Here is a 9,432-nt window from a genome sequence, read left to right on the forward strand (position 1 = left end):
CCACAGAGCTGCTTTGGAGCAGGTTGACCCCTGACCTGTCCTGGTGCAGGGGGTTATCCCTCCCCAGGTGCTGGACCCTGCACTTGCCCTTGTTGAATTTCAGTCAGTTCTTCTCTGTCCATCTCTCCAACCTGTCAGGGTCCCTCTGAAGGGCTGCACACCCTCTGGGGTATTGGCCACTCCTCCCAGCTTTGTGTTGATAGTGAACTTGCTGAGGAGGCCTCTGCCCCTTCATCCAAGCCTTGATGAATAAACTAAACACTACTGGGCCTGGTATTGAACCCTGGGCGACCCCATTAGTGACAGGCCTCCAGCTACACCCTGTGCCACTGATTATCCCCCTCTGGGATCTGGTGTTCAGCCAGTTTAGTTTAAATAGGTTTAAAAGGGTTATTTTTTTTCTTCATCAGCTGCTGTTGAACATGATTGCAAAGACCTGTACTGCCACTTCCTCCTGAAAAAATGTTCTTCTCAAAAGCTGAATTATACTTAGATAAATTACTTATGAAAAAAAATCTGTATCTGTGTTTAGCAGAAGGTTTTTAGTGACAATGTTCTTTGGTGTTTGCAATGAATCTCAGATCATTAACTACAAAGAGATATTTTTAATAGTTCTGTGCCCTCAGTTGCCAGACTCTTAATATTGTTATCAGAGGAAGGATCCCATTAACAGGATGCATATTCAGTAATCAGATAAATGCTTCTCTGTTACAATACTTGAAAAACTATTAATTTTACCAGGCAGAGCCTGAAGTGATATAGTATTTGAACAAACTGTTAAAACACCTGGCTCCCCTTCTCTGAGTACAACCATAAATGCAATTAGTCAGATATGTTCTAAACAGAAGCAACATAAATACAGAATTAATGGCACAGAACTCTAATGTTCATTGGAAAATGTGCTCGTGAATGGACTTTTTGCTTAGGTACTTCATCAAAACATCCTCCTGTTGCATAACAGGACCTTGCAGGCTGAACTAATAAATGCATTATCCTGCAAGGAAACCAATGTCTATTTCTGGTTTCGCCTGGATCATAAAACACCTGAAAACACCCATGCTGGCCCGGAGGCATGTTCTGGATCAGGGGCCACAACCAGCCTGTGGCAGGACTAGGACACTTTGGCCGTGGCCAAAGCTCTGCCAGGGCCCAGGCCCAGGGCTGGCTGAGGCCATGGGCTCCCCACTGTGCCTCTGGGAGCCTCTTCCCCACGGTCCCAGCTGAACAGCCTCGGCCCCAGGCCCAGGCAGCCAAACCCAGGATCCAACACGTGTTTTCTTCTTCAGATAACACTCCAGAGAAACAGGCATTCAGTTGATAGTGGGAATGTTACTGATAGTGGCTTCTTTCAGTCATACCTTACAACTGCGACAAACACTGATTATCACTGGAAAGTAAAAATGGGCCCATATAAATGTTTTACTTAATGTAGTCAACAGATTAAGACATGTCTTACTCAATGGGCTGTTCCTATGGTGCTGGTGGAATGTAATCCTGACTCTGCTACTTAGTGTTTGCACCTGTGACCTCAGAGCCAGTTATAAGAAATGTGACATTAATAACAAAACAAGACATACATTTTGCAGGATCCTTGGAAAGCTACAGCAAAATTACTCAGACACATGAGGATGTTTGGATGATGAAGGGACTGGAGCACCTCACTATGAGGAAAGCTGAGGCTGCTGGAATTGTTCAGGAGAGAAAGCTCAGTGGGATCTTATTAGTGTATATAAATACATGAGGGGAGGGTGCAAAGGGGGCAGAGCCAGGCTTCATTGGAGCCCAGTGACAAAGCCAGAGGTAACAGGCACAGACTGAAACATGAGAGGTTCTCTCTGAACACCAGAAAATGCTGTTTTATTGTGAGGATGACCAAGCACTAACACAGGTCACCTGGGGAGGTCATGGAGTCTCCATCCTTGAAGTTATTCAAAAGCCTTTTAGACATGATCCTGGCAAGAGGTTCTGTGTGTTCTGGCTTGAGCAGGGAGTTACTCCAGATGGCTTCTGGAGATCTCTCCCAAGCTGCTGTGATTCTGTGAAATCCATTGGCAGGTGGATTTGATCATCTTCATCAGTTCAAAACTTGGATAATGTGTGACACGACCACATTAAACAGAGCCTTGTGAAAACAAACAAACAAACAATTCAAAAGCCTGTGACTGATCTCCCTCTTCCCCTTTTACATCCCTTTTGACCACCCTTCATGCTCCAAGGGAAGACCAACCCCCCACTTTTGAAAAAATTGCCCAGAAAGAAAAAAATAATGATATTTTTGTATTAGTAAGACAATTCCACAAATTCCAGAGTATTTTTAAAAGTATTTTTGTTAAAATCAGACTGTCATATTCAGTTTGACATCTAACTATAAGACATAATTTTTATACTTTTAAGAAAGCATTTTCTATTGCAAACTTAAAAGCAAATTCCATGCATCAGTAAAACACAGAATACAATTTCCATGCAACTGATAATTTCTGGGAACAGACAAAATTAATATGATGGAAATACTATTGGAAAGATTTAATATCAAAACATTGTGTACACAGCAGAAAATGTGCATGGTGTGAGTTGTCTTCCTGTTCAGTAGGTACGTTACCTGAAACTTTGTAGTCGTGCATTTCTGTACCCGAGCAGGTGTTTCCATATAAGGAAGTGAAGCTAGAATTTTCTATAGCCTGCTCGCTGTAATTGGCTCAGTCCCAGCACAGACACAGTGATAGGGCTTTGGAAGTGCACCTCAAAGTCTAGTGTCCATCTCATTGGGCAGAGAGCCAAAAAAGCCCACCTAGACCATCGAGTACTAAAGGGCCTGCATAAGGGTACATGAGGCTTTTTGGGAGTGCCTTAGCCTGTGTAGCTGTGCTTGGTACACTGTGCTCAGCTTATCTCTTTTCATTTTGTAACGTTTATTATTTTTGCTGTTATTAAAACTTTTATTTTACAAAGCATATCCTGGGAAGCCGTCTCGCTATTTTATTAAGCCATTACTCCGCTGGCTGGACCCTCGGAGCTATCGGGAGAAATCCCGATAAAACTTCAAATCAGATTTTTAGCATGGAGACTCTAATACTGTTCTCCATGAAGTAAATAACATCATTTTTCATGAGCTGTGGAAGCCTGCCCCAGTGAGCATAGAGTCATTCCTTAGGCTTCCAGGAATTTAACCCTTGTTTTGTCTTGTGAATCTTCTTGGCTTTACATCCTGGAAGTACTATGGGAAACAGTGGTGATGACTGGATTTTTATCTCCCATGTAATTACCTGAACAGTTTGCATGTTTCCTCATCTATCTTTACTGTAATTTCTGGATTAACAGTTCCTCACCTCTCAGCTGTTATTTGCTAAACCCTTTTGTTACAAGGGCAGATGGGCACAGGGCTATGTTACCTGTGTTAACTCCACCTGCTCTGCTGGTTGCTGTAGCTAGATGTGGCCATGGGGACAATGCAGAATCCAATTTGTGGCCAGGATGGCACTGGGCAAACTCAGCAGAATGTATCTGCTTCTTTGGAAACTGCTTAAACCCACATATAACTTACTTGCTGATGCTGCAATATTTTTCCAAATCAAGAAATCAGTCTCTAAGCAGCACCACAGTTGCTGTGCTAGCATTGCCTTCAGGGAGATCTGTTTGAGAAAAGAGTTTTCAAGATAGGACTTATGTGTATGTGAAATATGCTTTTGCTAAAAATTCTTGTTCCAAACAGTTTCAATGAATAAGGACTCAAATTACCTTAAATGTTATTTAGACAAAAATCTGTTTAAAGTTTGCTGCCTGAAGTTGCATTACAGCAAATAGAAGACCTTTATTATACTGGTTAGACCTGCTGAAGCAGTAAAATTTTTACTTACAGCTAATAGTGTGAGTTGAGACTCCCAGAAATGGCTCCTAAGGTTTAAAAACACAAGACATAGTCTGTGATTAGCAAGAAGGTATCATTTTGCAGCAGCACAATGGTGAATAAAATAGCCCAGGTCTTCAAACCTAGGTTATGTTTTCCAGAAAGGAATTTCTGAGGTAATGATGAACTCCTCATTAGCTGGTGTTTAGACCAGAAATAAATATGCAGCGATTCCCCAGGGTTCTCTGGTGGGAGGAAGATACTGCAGAAGTCATATATTCTTCTCAGTTAGCAGAAAGACATTTGAAATTTGTGACATGGGACAGAAGATACAGATTCAAGTATTCTGGGGATCATAAAGGCAGGAGTTTCAGGGTGAAAAGAGTGCTGTTAGTTACAACTTGAGACATGTATCTCCTCAGGTACAGAGAAGGAACTAAAATACGTGGAAACACTAGAGTGATTGAACGCTAGATTTAACATGGTAGGAACAGCTTTGATAATTGTTGTTGACATTTATGAATGAATATTATGGCTGCATTTCATAGATTATATGCTATAAATACTAGTGTGGTAAATCAGAACAGACAGTCCATACTCTGGCTGCAAACACAGCTCAGTTTCAAATGAGACTCCATTTAGTCTATTTACCAAGTTGATCACTGATCAGCTGAGCAGTCTTCAAAAGTGCTTACTCTGAAGACTGACTTGGTTAAAAATCAATTAGGGTTAATTAAATTTTCTTCCAAGGATGTATACATCACTGAAGAGATTGTTCAATATCTGTGGTCCTTGAATGCACGCACAACAGAATTATGAAGAAGGGAAACTTTCTGTTTTCAGCGTCTTTACGTAAACAAGAAGAAGCTGGCGAGTTTGGAAAAATATAGGGCTGAGGGGAAACAGGTTTATGGGAAACAAAGCCTCAAATGACTCATGAAAATACAGACTGCTCCTCCCAGTAGAGGAAGTCTGGAATTATTTATCTTTTCTCAAAATATAAACCACACTTTTGAGCAGCTGAAAGCGAGAAATCAGTTGTTCTCTTTGGACTTGCCAAGTTACCTGCCTATGGAAATGTCAGGTTTTCTGGTACTTTTCAGAAACATTTGGTATTATCACTGTCATGGTTTAACTCCAGCTGGCCACAAACTACCAGGTAGCCACTCACTAAATCCCTCCCACTCCCTCCCCTGGTGGGATAAGGATAAGAGGCAGAAAAAAGTAAAACTCATGGGTAGAGATAAGAACAGTTTAGTGACTGAAATAAAGCATAGTAATAATAAGAATAAAAATTATAATATAATTAATAGTAATAATGATAGTAATAGTAATGAAAAGGGGAGAGAGGGAAAGGAATAAAACCCAAATCACACCTAATAGAATCTCTTACCACCCACTGACCCATCCAGCCCCAAGCTCTGTGCCTCCAGGCCAATCCCCCCAGTTTATATATGGAGCACGATGTTGTAGGGTATGGAACAAGCCTTTGATTATTTCAGATCAGCTCTTGTGGCCATCTCCCTCCCAGCTTCTTGAACACCCGCTTGCTGGCAGAGCATGGAAAAGTCCTTGATTTAGAGTAAGAACTAGAAGCAACAAAGAAACCATCAGTTTGTTATCAACTTTAATCTCCTACTACATCTAAAACACAGCACTGTATAGGTAGTAAGAAGAAAATTAACTATCTCAGCTGAAACCAGAACAAGCACGCAAAAGAAAAAATGTTTGTCCTTATCTTTTAGATGTCCCAGTTGTGCTTCACAGCTTGAATACCCTACTAGAAACCAAGGAAAAATAGTATTGAGTTTAAACCAGCAGAAATGGATTCAACACCGCCTGGGATTGCTGCTTCTTCAGAGGAGGCCACTGAGCCTCATGAGCCACATAAAAACCTCGATGCTGCCTTGTTTTTAGGCAAACAATAGCACAGAAATAGGATAAAACCCCAAGTGTTTGTACAAACACATCCTCAAAGAGAGGTTAAGTGATATGTAGACACTTGGCACACTAACTGGATATCACAAACCTGTTTGATCTGGGACATACGACAGACTGGCAGCCCTTCTGTGCATCATTTGCTCTTTACCTGAATCGTTTCTCTGAGCGTCCCACTGCCCATTCCACAGTACCCATTTTATCACAAGAAATCCTTGGCCTGTCTGGATATTTCTGCTGCTGAGAACTTCTGAACCTGGAACTGTCAAAGGTTCTTTCATTGCCATGTCTGGACTACTCAGAGGACACAGGGGCAAAAATACAAAAGCTGGATGGACCTGGCATTTTTCTGAACTTAAATTCCATTACTACATTTGTCAAATAAAGAGAAAGGCCAGGTGCAGAGTATCTGTCATGGTTTAATCCCAGCTGGCAACTAAGCCACACACAGCCACTCACTCATTCCCCAGGGGATGAGGGAATGAATTGGAAGGGTAAAAGTCAGAAAACTTGTGGGTTGAGATAAAGACAGTTTAACAGGTAAAAGCAAAATCTGCATGCATAAGCAAAGCAAAACAAGGAATCAATTCACTACTTCCCATTGCAGGCAGGTGAACACATCTCCAGGACAGCAGGGCTCCATCATGTGTGTAATGGTGACTTGGGAAGACAAACACCATCATCCTTTCCTTCTTCTTCCCCCAGCTTTGTGTACTGAGCATGACACATATGATCTGTGATATCCCATGGGCTGGCTATCCTACCTGTGTCCCCTCCCAGCTCCTTGTGCAGCCCCAGCCTCCTCCCTGTGGGGTGAGGAGCAGAAAAGGCCTTTACACTGTGTAAGCTCTGCTCAGCCATAGCTACAACATCCCTCACTATCAAGTTTCCAGCACAAATCCAAACACAGCCTCATATCAGCTGTTGTGAAGAAATTAACTCTTATCCCAGACAAAACACCACAAGCTCCAGGCATTAAAATAAAACTAGTAAATTTGCTTTTATGGAACAGAGAAGAAACATGATAATCTTGACTACTGCCACTAATTGTAGCATCATCCACATTTGTCTCGAAAATTTCACTTCCCCCTGCAGTTTTTACAGTGTTCACATAACATGCAGCAAAGCTGAAAACAGTGAGAGTATCACTTCTCTTTGTCAGTGCAATGAGCTGTGAACCGTATCTTTGTGTTTGAGGTATTTCTGTGAAAGGGTGGGACAAGGAAGTGGGTTTTGCTTGCATCAAGCTTCCCCATTCTTTTTCGTGGGAAGTTCCCACTCCCAGAGCCATTTCTCAGCGATGGTGCCTCTGCCTCCTGTCTGTGAGCCCTTCCCAAGGCTGACACCCCTGCGCTGTGCAGCTGGACAGGGCCAAAGGCAGCAGGAAGCCCTCTGCCCGTCATGCCCCATCTCCAGGGCTGGGTGCAGTGCCTTGTTTCCACTGACCACAGGAAGTCCCTGCAGTACTGCAGTCACTTACAGTCTTTGAACCCTCAAAGTCTTCAATTCTGGCCCCATGAGTGTCCTCAATCTCACCCTGTTCCACAGCTCTGCTCAAGTGTTCCTCCTTTCTCCGTGGGAGCTGAGCAATGGGCTGCAGGAGACACATACCACATAAAACATGTTTAGTCATGCAGCTTCCCTTCCTGCAGAGGCCAGGCCATGCTGGGTGAGCTGTCCCTGCCACATTCCCTGCTTGACCCCTGCCATGGCCTGCCAGTTCTGCACCTCTGCCCTGCACCAGCACCGGGCTGGGAGCCTGTCAACTGGACAGGAGGAGGATGAGATGCCAGCTCCAGGAAATGGAGTTCTGGAAAAATTTCAGCAGCCAGCAGCCTGCTCTTTTCCCCCTTTTTCTTTCCATAAGAAAGAAAATTTGCTGTTTTTAATTGCCATGTTTGTTGCTGAAGCCTTGGCAGCACTTTATCTGCTGGCTCAAATTTGCGGTAACAGTCATGACCGCAGCAGCCAGATGAAAAGTGAACACTAAAATGCTGGCTGGGGTCAGTAACATCAAAACCAGGGAAGCAAAAACAATATTGGAACCTGACAAAGGCTTACAACTATGAAACCTCTAAGGGAAAACAGTTAGCCCTGGACAGTGTGTAGAAAGCTAGAAGAGATTTGTTTAAGGATTTTTATTTCTGTCCATTATATTGATCAAACTCAAAGAAAACATGCTAAGAGATAATCCACGGCACGATGTAGCCTCCCAAAACTTTTCTTGGCAAATGCTTGTTTAGCCTGATCCTTGAAATATTCCAGCAATGACAATTCCACAGCACCCTTAAGTAACTTGCTTCAGTGCTTCATTACTTAGTATAAAGAAAGCTTTTCCTGATGCATTGCACTGCTTCTTGATACTTCCCTTTCTTTCTGTCTGTTCCAATGGAATATTTTGGTTCTTGATGTGGCTCTTTTGAAGGTCTGAAGATCATTTTTTGGTTTCTTAAAACTTCGAGGCAACTTGGTTTTTTTCATATTTATCACTTGCTCATGACTCAGTTCCAAAATATGTTTCTAGTTCCCAAAATTATTTCACTGATGTACATTCCTTATGAAACTATTTGGGTTGCATATTTTTAAAGCTGCTCATTGATATAAATATTCTCCTATGAACTGGAAGCAGCTGTCTGTGAACCACATTGATAAAATTAATTCAGTCAAAATTATCATGGAAGAATTGACCTTGGCTGTTACACAGTCTACACATGCCTACACTTTCCCCAAGTGATTTTCCTGATATTAGTTATAAATTCAGAGCTGGGTTAATGTTTTGGCAAAATATTTAGTTTCCTAACTTGGCCAACTAATGCACACCCAAACCAGATGTTCATCCTGACATTTCAAAGCCTGTAGCAAATACACTTAGTGCACAATTCGCAAAAGCAACAGAAATACGCATTTTTTAACTGTACAGTAGGAAAAAAAAGTAGGAAAGGATCTGTCTTCTTTTACCCAATGACAAGATGAATTTTTCAGAATTTCCTGATTTTCTGAATAGCAGAAGAAAACACTCCCTTTGGCAATACACGAGTGCACTGGTTTGAAAGCAAAACCAGTGAGACTTCAAGACAGAAATAGAATTTAATAGAGAAAGAAGAAACAAACAACAAAAAAAGGTAAAAACAAAAATAAATGCAATAGTACAAAGGATCACTGACAGAGTCAGAATACAAACCTAACACCCTGTTGGTCAAGGTGTTGGAAGCAGCCTGAAGTAAGTCCTCCTGGAGTGACAGGTGTGGCCCCATTGGAGTAGAGATGATCCCCAAGAAAGGGTCCAGCCTTCCTCTGGGAATCCAGTGGAAACAGGCTCCCTTGGTGTTTGGGATTGCTGGTTTTATCCTGGTGGAAAGGCTTTGGCTGCTCCCACTGGGTGGAGCATCGCACAATGGAATGAGGTGATGTTATCAGTGATGTGAGAGGCCTTAAATGGCCCATTCACAGGTGATATCCCTCAGAGGATGGGTGGAGGAAGAGATAAGAAGGCACTGCCTTATCTGGTGTTATCAGGTGTCCCATTAACAGAGGGCACCTGCCCTCTTTCCCCCCCTAGAGTTACAAGAGATAAGGAACAATATCTCCCAACTGGCTTCAACAGATGAAAGTAGAATACACATTTTTGGTTACATTTTTCAGCCCATGAC

General features: G+C 42.3%; 1 long non-coding RNA gene across 1 annotated transcript; it reads right to left on the minus strand.

Moving 5' to 3' along the window:
* Positions 1-1,857: 1,857 nt before the first annotated feature.
* On the minus strand, positions 1,858-4,979 carry LOC134563198 (uncharacterized). Its single transcript, XR_010083338.1, has 3 exons — positions 3,855-4,979; positions 3,542-3,629; positions 1,858-2,122 (listed from the first exon to the last, which is right to left on the minus strand). It is a non-coding gene; the product is annotated as an uncharacterized LOC134563198 (long non-coding RNA).
* Positions 4,980-9,432: the final 4,453 nt, after the last annotated feature.

Source organism: Prinia subflava, chromosome 1, assembly GCF_021018805.1.
Source record: "Prinia subflava isolate CZ2003 ecotype Zambia chromosome 1, Cam_Psub_1.2, whole genome shotgun sequence".
In the NCBI taxonomy this organism is placed as follows: Eukaryota; Metazoa; Chordata; class Aves; order Passeriformes; family Cisticolidae; genus Prinia; species Prinia subflava.